At 39.0% G+C, this 12,657-nt stretch overlaps 1 long non-coding RNA gene and 1 pseudogene across 1 annotated transcript in view; one reads left to right on the top strand and one right to left on the bottom strand.

The window, feature by feature from the left end:
- LOC142361620 (uncharacterized) overlaps positions 1-12,657 on the bottom strand; it is a 144,065-nt gene that overhangs the window by 121,849 nt on the left and 9,559 nt on the right. The window lies entirely within an intron of this gene.
- LOC142361657 (methylmalonate-semialdehyde/malonate-semialdehyde dehydrogenase [acylating], mitochondrial pseudogene) lies at positions 782-1,984 on the top strand (annotated as a pseudogene).

The raw sequence follows: 12,657 nt of genomic DNA, 5'->3' as shown, positions 1-12,657 counted from the left end.
ATTTATTATTCCTAGTGAAATCACTTTGTTATGGGTATGACACATTCCAGTCACATTTCCTACCTAAATTGAAACATATCCGTGGGAGGAAAGGACCTATTCTATTCTTCAGATGTCATAAGTCAGAAAGCAGAAAAACTAAAGCTTTCTTGCAACGTGGACTTTCTAAGACCTTCAGTTTGATGGATTAGCCTAAATTTGAAAACAGAAGCAATGAATGTTGTCATCCCTAATAAAGAGACTATTCTGTTTGTCACTCATACTTATCTAAGGGAAAAATATAGCCGACTCTTGGCGGTGGTCAGGAAGACAAAAGAGAGTTCTTCCTTCCTGAAAGTATCAAGTCTATGCAAAGAGTATTCAGTGATGGCATAAAGAACAGTAAGTAACCTTATGAAATTGAAAAAAAACCAAAACCCACAAATGCAAAGTCTGGCAGCTGGGAAGGGAGAACCCCTTGCAACAAACAACACAGGCTGGAGGCTGCCTGGCTGAGAAGCAGCTCTGCCAAAAAGAACCTGGGGGTCTTGGCACACGGGAAGCTGGACAAGAGCCTGCAGTGTGCCCTGGCAGCAAAAAATTCCAAGAGGATCCTGAGCCATATGAACCATGGCAGAGCCAGCAGACTGTGTGAAGTGATTATGCCCCTGGGCTTGGCTCACATTAGACCACATCTAGACAATGTGACCAGTTTTGGGCCCCCCAATACAGGAAAGGCTTGATCAACTGAAGAAAGTTTAGCAGTTTTCAGAAAGTTTGGGTGCAGCGACCCTCAGCCGGGATGGCGGCAGTGGTGGCGTGCGGCGCCTGAGGCAGGCGGCGGCGCGTGGCGCTGAGGCTGCCGCGGAGAGCCGGTGCCCCCTGGATCACCTCAGCCGCTGCCTCCTCCTCCTCCTCCGTGCCGACAACCAAACTCTTCATTGATGGGAAGTTTGTTGAGTCCAAAACTACTGAATGGATTGATATCCACAACCCGGCCACAAATGAAGTGGTCGGCCGTGTACCAAAAGCCACAGCCAGTGAGATGGAAGCAGCTGTGGCTTCTTGCAAAAAGGCTTTATGGAACTGGTCAGAAATATCTGTTTCGAGTCGCCAGCAAATCTTCCTGCGTTATCAGCAACTCATCAAAGGCCATCTGAAAGAAATTTCAAAACTCATCACCTTTGAGCAAGGGAAGACCCTGGCTGATGCTGAGGGAGATGTGTTCCGAGGCCTCCAGGTGTTTGAACATGCTTGCAGCGTGACATCCCTCATACTGGGAGAGACCATGCCCTCCATCACTAAAGACATGGACACTTACACCTACCGTCTGCCTCTTGGTGTGTGTGCTGGGATTGCACCCTTCAATTTCCCAGCCATGATTCCTCCTTGGATGTTCCCCATGGCTATGGTTTGTGGAAACACCTTCTTGACGAAACCCTCTGAGCGTGTACCAGGAGCACTCATGTTCCTTGCCAAGCTGTTTCAGGATGCTGGTGCCCCCGATGGGACCCTGAATATCATCCATGGACAGCATGAAGCTGTGAATTTCATTTGTGACCATCCGGATATCAGAGCAATCAGCTTTGTGGGATCTAATCCAGCTGGCAAGTACATCTATGAGAGAGGGTCCCGGAATGGCAAGAGAGTCCAGGCCAACATGGGAGCCAAGAACCATGGTGTGGTGATGCCTGACGCCAATAAAGAGAACACCTTGAACCAGCTGGTTGGAGCTGCTTTTGGAGCAGCTGGCCAACGCTGCATGGCCCTGTCTACAGCAATTCTAGTGGGAGAAGCTCAGAAATGGCTGCCAGAGCTTGTGGACAGAGCCAAAAATCTATGTGTGAACGCAGGAGACCAGCCTGGAGCAGATCTAGGGCCTCTAATCAGTCCCCAAGCTAAGAGAGACTTTATCATAAAGTCATTGAGCACTTGCCCTGTGAGGAGTCACTGGGGGAAGTGGACTTGTTCTGCGTGGAGAAGAAGTGGCTTCAGGGGCATCTAACAGAAGCCTCTCCAATACAAGGGTGTCAAGAGGATGGAGCCAGGCTCCGCACAGTGGCACATCGTGGGAGGGTGAGAGGCAAAAGGAGTAACCTGGAATGAGAGAGGTTTAGCACAGCTGCAAGGAAAACATTGATCCCCAGGAAGACAGCCCAGCAGGAGATCAGGTTTCCCAGAGAGGTTGTGCAGTCTCCCTTCTGTGAGGTTTCCAAGACATGACAGGATATTGCCCTGAGCAACCTGGCCTGACCTCACAGCTGACCCTGCTTTGAGTAGGAGGTTGGACTGGAGCCCTCTTGAGGCATCCTGTGATTCTATATATACACTTAGACTTGCCAGCGTGCAGTTCCAGAATACACACTATACACAAGGCACAATAACCAACTGGAGTGAGCAGAAGTCAGACACAAACATAACTAGAAAGCAAGTAAGAAAGGGACCCTATAGCAAAACTGCTCATTACACTACTCAGTTCAGTCAGAAGCATTCAGCTACCCATTGCAGTCTGTTTCTAGTGCTGTTCCCAACACATCTGTATTGCAGGGTTTTGTTTGTTCATTTTAACAAAAGTCTAAATCCAGTAATGGTTTTGGAATTGATCACTCAACACAGTTTGCAAAAAAAGTGCCAGCATGCATGCATCACTCAGAAGCACCTTGATATACAGGTGTTTGATAAATGTTCTTCTTCTATTTGACATAAATTATTAGTAAAACTTCAAAAGTCTTATAATTTCAGTCTCTAAAATAGCTAGAACCATTATCCTAGTTGCATATCAAGCTCAATGCTGAGGACGTACATAAGCTCTCAATTATAAGCCATGCTGGTAGTTCCATGGAAATTAACAGGATATTCACAGACCTTACATTACATGTCAGTTTCTTCACAGGATGGATGAAAATGCTGTCTGACCTATGCCACAGTGAAGCGTTTAGTCATAGTGCACCTCCTCCTTTCATATGACTTTAAAAGAACTGGCTGTAATCTACTAAATTCAAGCAAGAAGCATATTAAAAAGATAGCAAATGTCTCCTTGATAAGAAGCATACAAATTCCAACTTCAATTTACAGGCGAGTTGCTCAGCTATGCAATTCTTTTTAAAGCTTTATTTCTGCAGTAAGTCAGACTGATGGCTGTATTTGTCTAGTGCTAAACGAGCACTAGAGGAAGAATGCAGCTACCCTTCATCCTCTGTTCAGTCTTTTTGGCACATTTGATGCCCTCACAGCATCTGCACTGCTCAGTTCTCTCACATTCCTGTTTGAGTGAGCACTGCACACCACCACTGGTAAGAACACTGCAGTTAGGTTTTATTGTAGTTATCTGTTGTGTTTCCAGTATCATAGGTAGCATGTAGTTCCAATGACTGCACTTTCCCCAATACTTCTAAAAATATGGAAGTTTTTAACAGCATATTTTACTAACCACTCCATGACTAAGTCATACAACAAAAAAAAAGCAAGCATTAATTACTGTTAATGAAAACAAGAGACTGCTTATATTCTATGATTTAAACACTCCCAGAGCATGCATGTGTTATCACATGAATTTTAATGACAAGATACTGCATCTCTGTAGATGACAGCTAATTGCTTTTGATGAAATAAACTGCTGATTATTTGGTATCTTGGCAACTTAAAAAAATACCACCTTATTTGATATCACACTCATTAAAGCATGCACATTATAATACATGATCTCTAAGACAAAAGGAGCTTTATGTCATTATGAAATATTGAAACTTATCTGTCAGAATAGTTCAATAGACTATTTTGCTTAAATCTGATAATCCCTGATACTTATATATCAAACTGGTTTTAGTGGTGTAAGAAAAAAGCCACCACAAACCCTGAATAACAGTCTGCTTCTATAATTTGTCCCAAACTGCACTGCTTTGACAAGAAATTTGATACCAAACCATTAAATTCAAATTTTCAGGGGCTCTGTCTCCTGAAAGAAAGTATACAGTGTATTATGTAAACAATTAAATATGTAAAATTATGTAATAAACAAAGGCCTACATCTGAGGGACAGGAACAATGAGTTCACATTACAAGCATACATTGATAAATCTATGTAATACATTATTTCATATGGTCTGTTTTTTTAAATTTATTAAGATATACCAACATTTGACTAAGTGCAAATTCTACTTTATTTAGCATCCTAAGTAGAATAATGATACACAACTTTTTAGTGTATTTAGTCCTATGTCACGTACAAAACTTGTCAATAAATATACTCGCATTTACAAGTGTTTGTTAATCTACTGCACTGATTTGTAAAGTTTCCAGTGAACTTATGCCAGTCGACAGGTTGCTCATTAATTTAGCTGCTAGCAAAAGCATTGGAAAACTTTGACACTAAAATGAGAATGTGGTATTATTTCTTCTAGTTACTATTAAGTATATTTTTAATATATACATTTAAAAACTCATTATTTGGATATGTATATTTAACTGTTGCAATTCTACAGAGTTGTATGAGCTACTGAGACACTAGTTATGTCAGCAGAATGAAATAAAAATAATAAATTATCCATGCAGGATGTATTTTCTGGAATTTTGGAAGATTTTCTTTTATTCTTTTGGCTGAATTTTACTTTGTTCTTTCCTAGCCGATGGAGAGAAAGACTAATCTCTGGTGGTAAAGCTTCTGGTCTGCTTACAATGGTCTTAACACCTACTGTTTTCTGTTCATACACAGTGTGCTTCAACACGTGTGGTCCTATCTTGCTTTGAACCTGATCATGTCTTTACCAATCCAACTGCTAAATGACATGCCTCTGGCCAAGCAGTTGTAACAGTAACTCAGTGTTGTGATAACAAATGTAAAATGCTTTGTGTGTGTAAACATACATGTATTCTACATGGAATGCAGATGGTGATTAATAGGAAACAAGAATATATCATATATGCTAATTTTGTTCCACAAAAAGTATAATCTTGAAAAACATCATCAGGCAAAAATACAACTTCAGATCCTCTTCCTTTTCCCAACCAATTCATTGATGGTCAAACTCAAGATAGGCAGCTCAAGCACCGCTGAGTTTAGCCCTAAACATATAAAACCTGCTGTCGGTGAGCATTCACAGAAACAGAGACTGAAAGGAGAACTTGAAAACCAGTATTTTCCCAACACAAATACTGTTTCACCACATATGCAGGTTCTTAAATAAATGCAATATTCCCATAAAACACAGCTGACACCTTGCCCAGGCCTACTTTTGGGTTCCTGCAATGATGCACTTGGACACAGGAAAGGACTGTTCAAAAGAGTATTCAGTAGGAGAGTGTCAAAGGGCTGCATTCTCCCCTGACAATCTCCCTCTCCATTATTCTCTCAAGTGCTGTGTCTTGCAGGCATACACAACTACCGCATCATCTCTGCAGTTGATGTGAAAGCAGCTCCTTGCAAGAAGCCTATAAAGATGTTTTATAAGCAAACACCAGAACACATTAAGCAGCAATCTACTCATTTATAATTCCCCCCCCTTCTCCATTTCACAAGACTAACATTAATTCAACACTCCTCCCTGACGTGATCTCTGCAAGCTCAATGTGAGAAAATAAAAATTCTTCCAGAATATAAGAATTCTGTGGCAACTAAGAGCTGTTACACTGTACTTTGTTAGTTTTTTATGCTTTTGTTAGCACAAAGCAGATCGCCCTTTTTCTGTTCTTTTCTAACTATAAAGAAATGAATCATGAGATTTATGTTAATACTTTTTATAAAAAAAATACAAATTGCACAGTATTGGTAATGACTGAAGGCTTTACCTTACAAAAGTTACAGCATTTTGCTGGTCACTCATGGTATAAATAGCCCACAAAAGGATATTTTTGTGCATTTAACTAGAAAAGGCATTCCTCTTTGGTATGAAGTGTCCTTCATTAGCATTATGCCCTATACCTCCCTTAATTTCGCTTTCCTCCTCCCTTAAAAAAGAATAGAGAACAAATCATAACCGTTTTGGTAGTTAAGAGTCATCCGTGAGACCTCCATGAAGGGACACAGGAAAGAAAATGTACCCATATCCAAACACTGATGCCTTCAGTTCCACCTTCTCTTACAGCTTCTGGTGGAAGTTACTCTGCGCATACACAGGCTGCAGATTACGAGGACAACACATTTCTGGTACTAATGTAAATACCTAGTTGCTAGCAAGTAGACACAGTGTGCTAGAGTCCTTCTATAGTCAACAATCACATACATCTGCAGAGAGAAATCAATCTCTGCTGCTTGAACTATCTGTATGCATTTGAAAATGTGCTGAATTACGCAACAGAGATGTCCATTTCCCTTGCTAACTGTAAGGAAATCCTAATCAACTACCTGAAATTTGGGAAACTTGGACTGTAACTTTCACAGGGTTAATGTTCAGCTATTGTGCCACAGGTAAGACCACAGTGAGGCAGCTAAAAAAAAAAAAAAAAGAAAAAAAGGGCTTTGTTTTTTGTTGCATCCCCTCCCCAAATGCAGAAACAGAGAAAACACATGGCACATAAGAAGGAAGAGGAGACAGCTGAGAAGGAAGCTTTCCAGATTTGTTTGGACTGTGCTATTTTAAAAAAATACCATAACACATAATTTAAAATACATTAAACCTGTGGTACAGGAGAAAATATATGGCTGGAAAAGTAACAGGGAAATAACTGTAAAAAAGCAAAAAAGAAGGGGGTGTCAAAGCCAGGATATGTATTGTGCAGGGCAGGAAGGAAAAATTGCCTTTAGGGCAGTTTGTTTAGTGGAGAGAGAATAAAAACCCAGAAAATATCAAAGCCAAAATATGAAGTCTTGTTGAGAGAAAACACACTCAAAGATCTAGAAGAGAAAAGGTGGAATAGAGTCAGGCAGCTATTTAGTGAGATCTTACTGTTATATATGGAACAAAGGACAGACTTCAGAAGAGAGTGCTTCTCAGCAAGAAGGGACATTACAGAGCAGATCACCGTAAATCATAGATAGTGGAGAATACAGTTACACAGGATTGAAAGTGAAAAGGAATAACTCAAAATGAGGGCTCAAACAAGCAGAGGCAATTTTTCTGGATGCAGCAGGAGGGTAGTCCAATGAGCTGGAAAGCTCTGGCTAGTGCAAATCTTGCTAGATAGTGTCAATTTAATCTGAAGAAAGTATGAGACAATTGTTAGCTCTTTGGGCAAGCATTTCTAATTTGCTTGTTCCTATTAATAAGCAAGACAGTTTCTGCACTCAAAGAACTGTTTTGCTGTACTTATCAAAACGTGATCTAGGATAATGTCTTCAGTATTAACATATAGATTCTTCAGATTCAAATAAGGCCTTGTGTTCCTGAAAGCATGACTCATTTTTCTCAGCTATATTTGTTAGTCTAATACAATACACTATCTCCTCACATAAAATTTAAATTTTAAGGATAACTTGCAAATTTCAAACTTTAAAAAATGCACATCAACACCACAAAATCATACTCCAAAATGCATTTTCAGTTAGAATAATCAAAGTCATCAAAGGGCTAGCAGATAAAATCAATTTTTCAAATTACCTTCTACTATAACGGAGTATTTATTGATAAGAGCTGGACCATGCTAGTACAATGGCAACTTGCGACGTAATGTTCCACATGTCATTCCTAATTAGCTCTTGCCATGTTTTAAGTTTTAAATTATGTTGAAACCTTGATATCTTTTATAGTTCTAATCTGTGGACTAAATCTTACATTCTTTCTACTAGCTTATGTTCAAAAACACTACTACACCAAATCAACCCTCTTCAAATTTGGTCCAGGTCTTTTTAGAGCAATTACTTCTCATGCGATTATTTATTATGCTATCAGCTACCACTGTTATCTTCCCATTAGCCCTTTTTGATAATGCTTAAACAAGCACTGAAGCCTCCTTCTTCAGGATTCAGTTTTAATGAAGATACCTGTCTAATAATATTCTTTTTATGTAACATGGTATAGCAATTTATAAGATTACAGCCCTGAACAGAATGATTACATATTGTGTATATTTTTCTTCTCTCCATGACTTCTGCAGCCTTCTGCACTAGCAGAAAAGGGATAGAATAAAAAAATAATAAACTAACAAAAGAAGACATCAGACTACAAGGTATACATACATTTTTGCGCTAGTTATTGAGTAAATGATTTTTAAGTACAATCCAGTAAAAGCATATTATAGGTGGAATCTATTCTGTAAATCACTGTTAATTGCCAGCATAATCTTCTTACATTGCTTTCTCTAGACAAATTGATTTTTTGCTAAGATACACAAGTATAGTAACACGCTTTTAAAGAATAATGAACTGAATAGGAAAACTACAAATAATTAAATCCAGTTAATACAGGAATTTTTGTAAAACATCCCTGTAAGTGAAGTATTCTTCTGCTCTTTGATTGCTGAAAGCAAGAGGCAATCATGCTTCACTACAGGAAGGCACTGATATCACTGATTTCTATCCAGTGTACCTGCATTCTTTAACAATGTGAGTTGGTGCCTTGTGGCCTTATATGGGATCAAAGCTCCATTTTAAAGATCCCATAGGTACACACAGTAGCAGACAGCTCTACCCCAAGCACTTTACAACCTAAAACTGAAATGAAGGTTAAAAAAAAAGTATAGGAAGTAAATTCTCCTGTTGCCTTTGTTGGCGTGGCGACCTGGTTCAGGAACGGCACGGCGACCTACCCCCCGGCCGCTCGGGCCATCAGCTCGCAGACACCAATGTGGTGGACAGCAAATGGCGTTTAATGACGGGTAGCACAGTATTATATAGCTTAGGTTTACAGCGTCACTTCCGTCTTCTTACACCATGGGCTAAACGCTACTGGTTATCAGGAGAGGAGGGGGGGGCCTACCTTTCCGTACAGCACGACATCTTCCGACCGCCAGGCCCTAACTATCCACATTCTCCAATGTCATAAGACCACAAGACACAAAACAAAGCATAAACAACGCCCTTTTAATATTCTGTACCATGACTGTAATAGCTCTTCATAGGGTTTCACTAAAGAAGTGCAGATTTGGCTTCCCCTGAAGTCACTGGCAAGTCCATCACTGCACGCAATGTATTTCATGCTTTAGTGTCTTTATCATTTTGTCTTGTGTTATCTCTGTGTGATTACAGACTTTTCCCTGTCGAGTCATCATTAAATGAAAAGATCAAAATATCCCTGTTGTTATAAACTAGGTGATCCCTCTACTGTAAATGTGACTTTTTTTGGGGGGTGGTGGCTTCCAAATCATATCTTTCTTGATCTTTTGTTATTTCTTGGTGATTCCATGTTAGAAATATCTGAATTACAGTTTAATGGAAGAGGCAGCTCTACTCATAACTGATATGACCAAGGCTGTAAGTAAGGAGTTCCCTTGTCTGCCACAACCTCTTTATAGCTATGTTTCTGCATGGCAAGCATGACTATACAACAAAATTAATTGTGCTTATAACACACCTCATCTACAGGATTTGCAAAGACCAGTGAGATAAGTTCCTTAGAACTTTGTTATAGAAAAAAAAGAAATTAAATTGTTACATGAATACAAATTTTGTCACATCCCTTTGACAAACTTATCAATGTCTCTCATCCATTTTCCTTTGCTCAATTCAAGCATCAAGACCTAGATACACTACAGCAGGAAATCTACTTGCACAATTCCTGGAAAATACATTTGATGTGAATTGTGATCTGGCAGGAGTGCTGCTGTCTTTGTCAGCTATTCAAGAGCTATCTGTTGTCACTGAGAGCCTCCTTGATCCTCTTATATCCGAGTCCAGCATTCTGAAAAAGCTTTCTTAATTTCCACCACCAACAGCTATTATCAGTTAGCGCAGTTACTTCTGATTTATCTGTCTTTTTTTCCTCAGCAGTTTTATCTAACATCAACTATTATCCCAGGAGCTCACATAGGTCTGAGGGATTTGAAGAGGAAAAAAAATAACTCTAGTTATTTTTCATTACTTCAGAACTGAGAACTTTCAAATTCTTTTTCAGGTAACTAAACAAATCTTACCTTACTACAGCCTAGACAACATCAAAGTAAAATTATATATGGCATTGCATACGGCTATCATTTTAAGAATAATTAGAAAGGCACTGACAGTAAAAGAATAACGTTGCTTCTTTTCAACAATATCAGCCTATCATAAAAGTTGTACGCCACCTGTATTAAGAGTTGTAAGAAGAGTGTTCAATGAAATACATGGTATTCAGTCTGGAAGGAGGAGAAGGCATGCCATCATTCAGACAACTTTACAGAATGAACAGCCACTACTTCAAATAGAGCAACTGCTTATGTGTGTGAAGAGCTTTGTGCATCTAGTTAATAACACTGAAGCTAAAATTATGTATGTCTTTGCAGTATTAGACCAGAAAGGAATAATATGAAAGTGCAATCCAGAACACTGAATACCATACTAAACGTACAACATGAAACTACCAGCCATATCTTGCAGCAAGTTAAAAACAGAAGCATCTGTCAGAAGCTATATAAAGTAAGATTCAGATGGCAATAGATGAAATAAATCAACAGAATGCTAAAAAGGAAATTAAGCAAAGAACTCACTGAAAGATCTCTGCAAGAGACCATTTAGAAAGCATGAGTCAGATGAAAGTTGTTGGAAGTAGAAATCACTGTAAAAGAAGTAGAGACATCCAATACCGCAACTTCTTTGTCCTTTGGATTCCAATTTATACAGCTCTCTATAACTGGCCTTATTTTAATTCAGTGGTAATTGAAAAGTTTATGATTAACCTAAGGAGAGCACAAAACCCTTTGTCTTAAAAAGGGTTATCTCTACTTCTTGTAGCATATTTAGTCCCCAGCAGCTTAGATCATCCGCAAAATGTCAGATGAAGACAGTAGCAGCCCAGGGACAAATTGGAAAAACAGCTGTCAGAAGAAACACTTGTTCTTGGATGCTCTTAAAGTGGAGGAGGTTGAAAACTCAATGAAGAGACGCAATGATAAACAGGTTACACAGAACAAACAACACAGTAGCAATTTTCATTGTTAGGTTGCAGAATAAGAGTAGTGTAAATAAAATGGGCTGCAAGCAGGACAAAGACAGAAGCGAAAGCTTTAAAGAACAATTTTTCTAATGTCAAGTGTAGGGAAGTATCAGAATGAGGGTTGTATTTTGGTGAAAAATTTGGAGTGGTGATTACAAGTGCAATGCTTTTGAAAAGTCAGTTCTGAAGCGAGGAAGAGTGAGTGCTACTAAGGTTATTTAATGGAACTGGTTAGGGTTGGTTTGACAAAGTGACCTAGCACAACACTTTCCGTAATAATTCTGGTGATACTGCTTCAGTCAGAGAATGTTCTCCAAGAAAACTATCATTCATTCTCAGTACAAAGAAAAAGTTTCCTTTCTGCTATATCCCCATATTTGCATTTTTGTAGCAGCACCATACTGCATGCTTGTGTTCAATTTAGCACTCCCAAGATCCTGCTTCTCTAATACTGTGTCTTAGTCAGCATTCCCACATTTTATGTTTTTCGTTGTTGGTTATTACACTGAGTGAGAACCTCTTTGCATTCATCTGGATACATTTTACTCTGTTAACATCTGCCTCTGTTAAGTGCTCTACTTCCTACAGCCTTTTATGTCCAAGTTTGCATATGTTAGCAAGTCCTCCTAGATTAATTTATGTCAGCAAATATGATTGGTGTAACCGTCATTCTTTCCTTCATTTGCTTTATTTTCTCACAACAATCTTCTTGTCAAATTTTTTAACTAATGCACATATTGCTTCAGTACCTCATGAAAGTCACGTAACTTGTTAAATCCTAGGCTATTAGATTTCCTACTTTCACTGAATGTTACATGGAAACGTTCAGGTAAGCAGGGGTGCACAAAAGCAGACTTCGAGTGAGTTATATCACACGCAGTGTATACCCAAACATTGAGGGATGTCAATGCTGCATAGCACTTCCTCAAATATATTTCTTTATGTTCAGTTTATCAGTAATTTGTGAGGTCTCTCTTTTTTTTCCCACCTCGAAAAATGGGAGAGTCTTATTTATGACTTTATTTTTTTTCTAAGATCTGTACACAGTTGTGACTGCAGTTCCGCATGTATGCAACAGAGCATCAAATTGGTCTCTTGGACGTGTACCCTCTCACATTCTACTTTACCTCATGGTATTCTTAATGAGTCCCAAAAATATCACTGTCAACAACTTGGAATCATCTTTTGCCAGTTTTTTATAAATTTTGCTATTTGGTACTGCTGCCTTTACACACTGAAATTACAGAAGGCAGTGAAGCAACAAAGTCATACCTGCCAAATACAAGTCACCGAATATCCAGGCTCATTCCCCCATTCCTGCACATTTCAGAATGCAGCCAAGCAGATGAAGAGAGATTATTGAGCAAAAGAGCCTTCTGTTAGAGATGGGAGAAAATGAAGCAAGTTTTGCCTTTAATGAAACTTCAGGACTTTTACTTCTGGAGGTCTAGCCAACATTTTGGAAAAGGTACTTAACTAAGGGAAGAAGTCTCTTTTTCAAACTCTCTCCAAACATTGCCTTCATGCAGGCAATTATTTAAAAAAAAGGTTTTAAAAAGCAAGAGATACTACAAAGATATCAACACTAGCCTGTAAGCTTCTTGAAGAAAGAAAAGTTGTATCTTCATGGAGGAAAGAGAATTATCAGAACTCAGGAAAGAAAGGAATAACTTACTAG

This window comes from Opisthocomus hoazin, chromosome 6 (assembly GCF_030867145.1).
Source record: "Opisthocomus hoazin isolate bOpiHoa1 chromosome 6, bOpiHoa1.hap1, whole genome shotgun sequence".
Classification (NCBI taxonomy): Eukaryota; Metazoa; Chordata; class Aves; order Opisthocomiformes; family Opisthocomidae; genus Opisthocomus; species Opisthocomus hoazin.
This window is presented reverse-complemented; position numbering and strand designations above follow the sequence as displayed.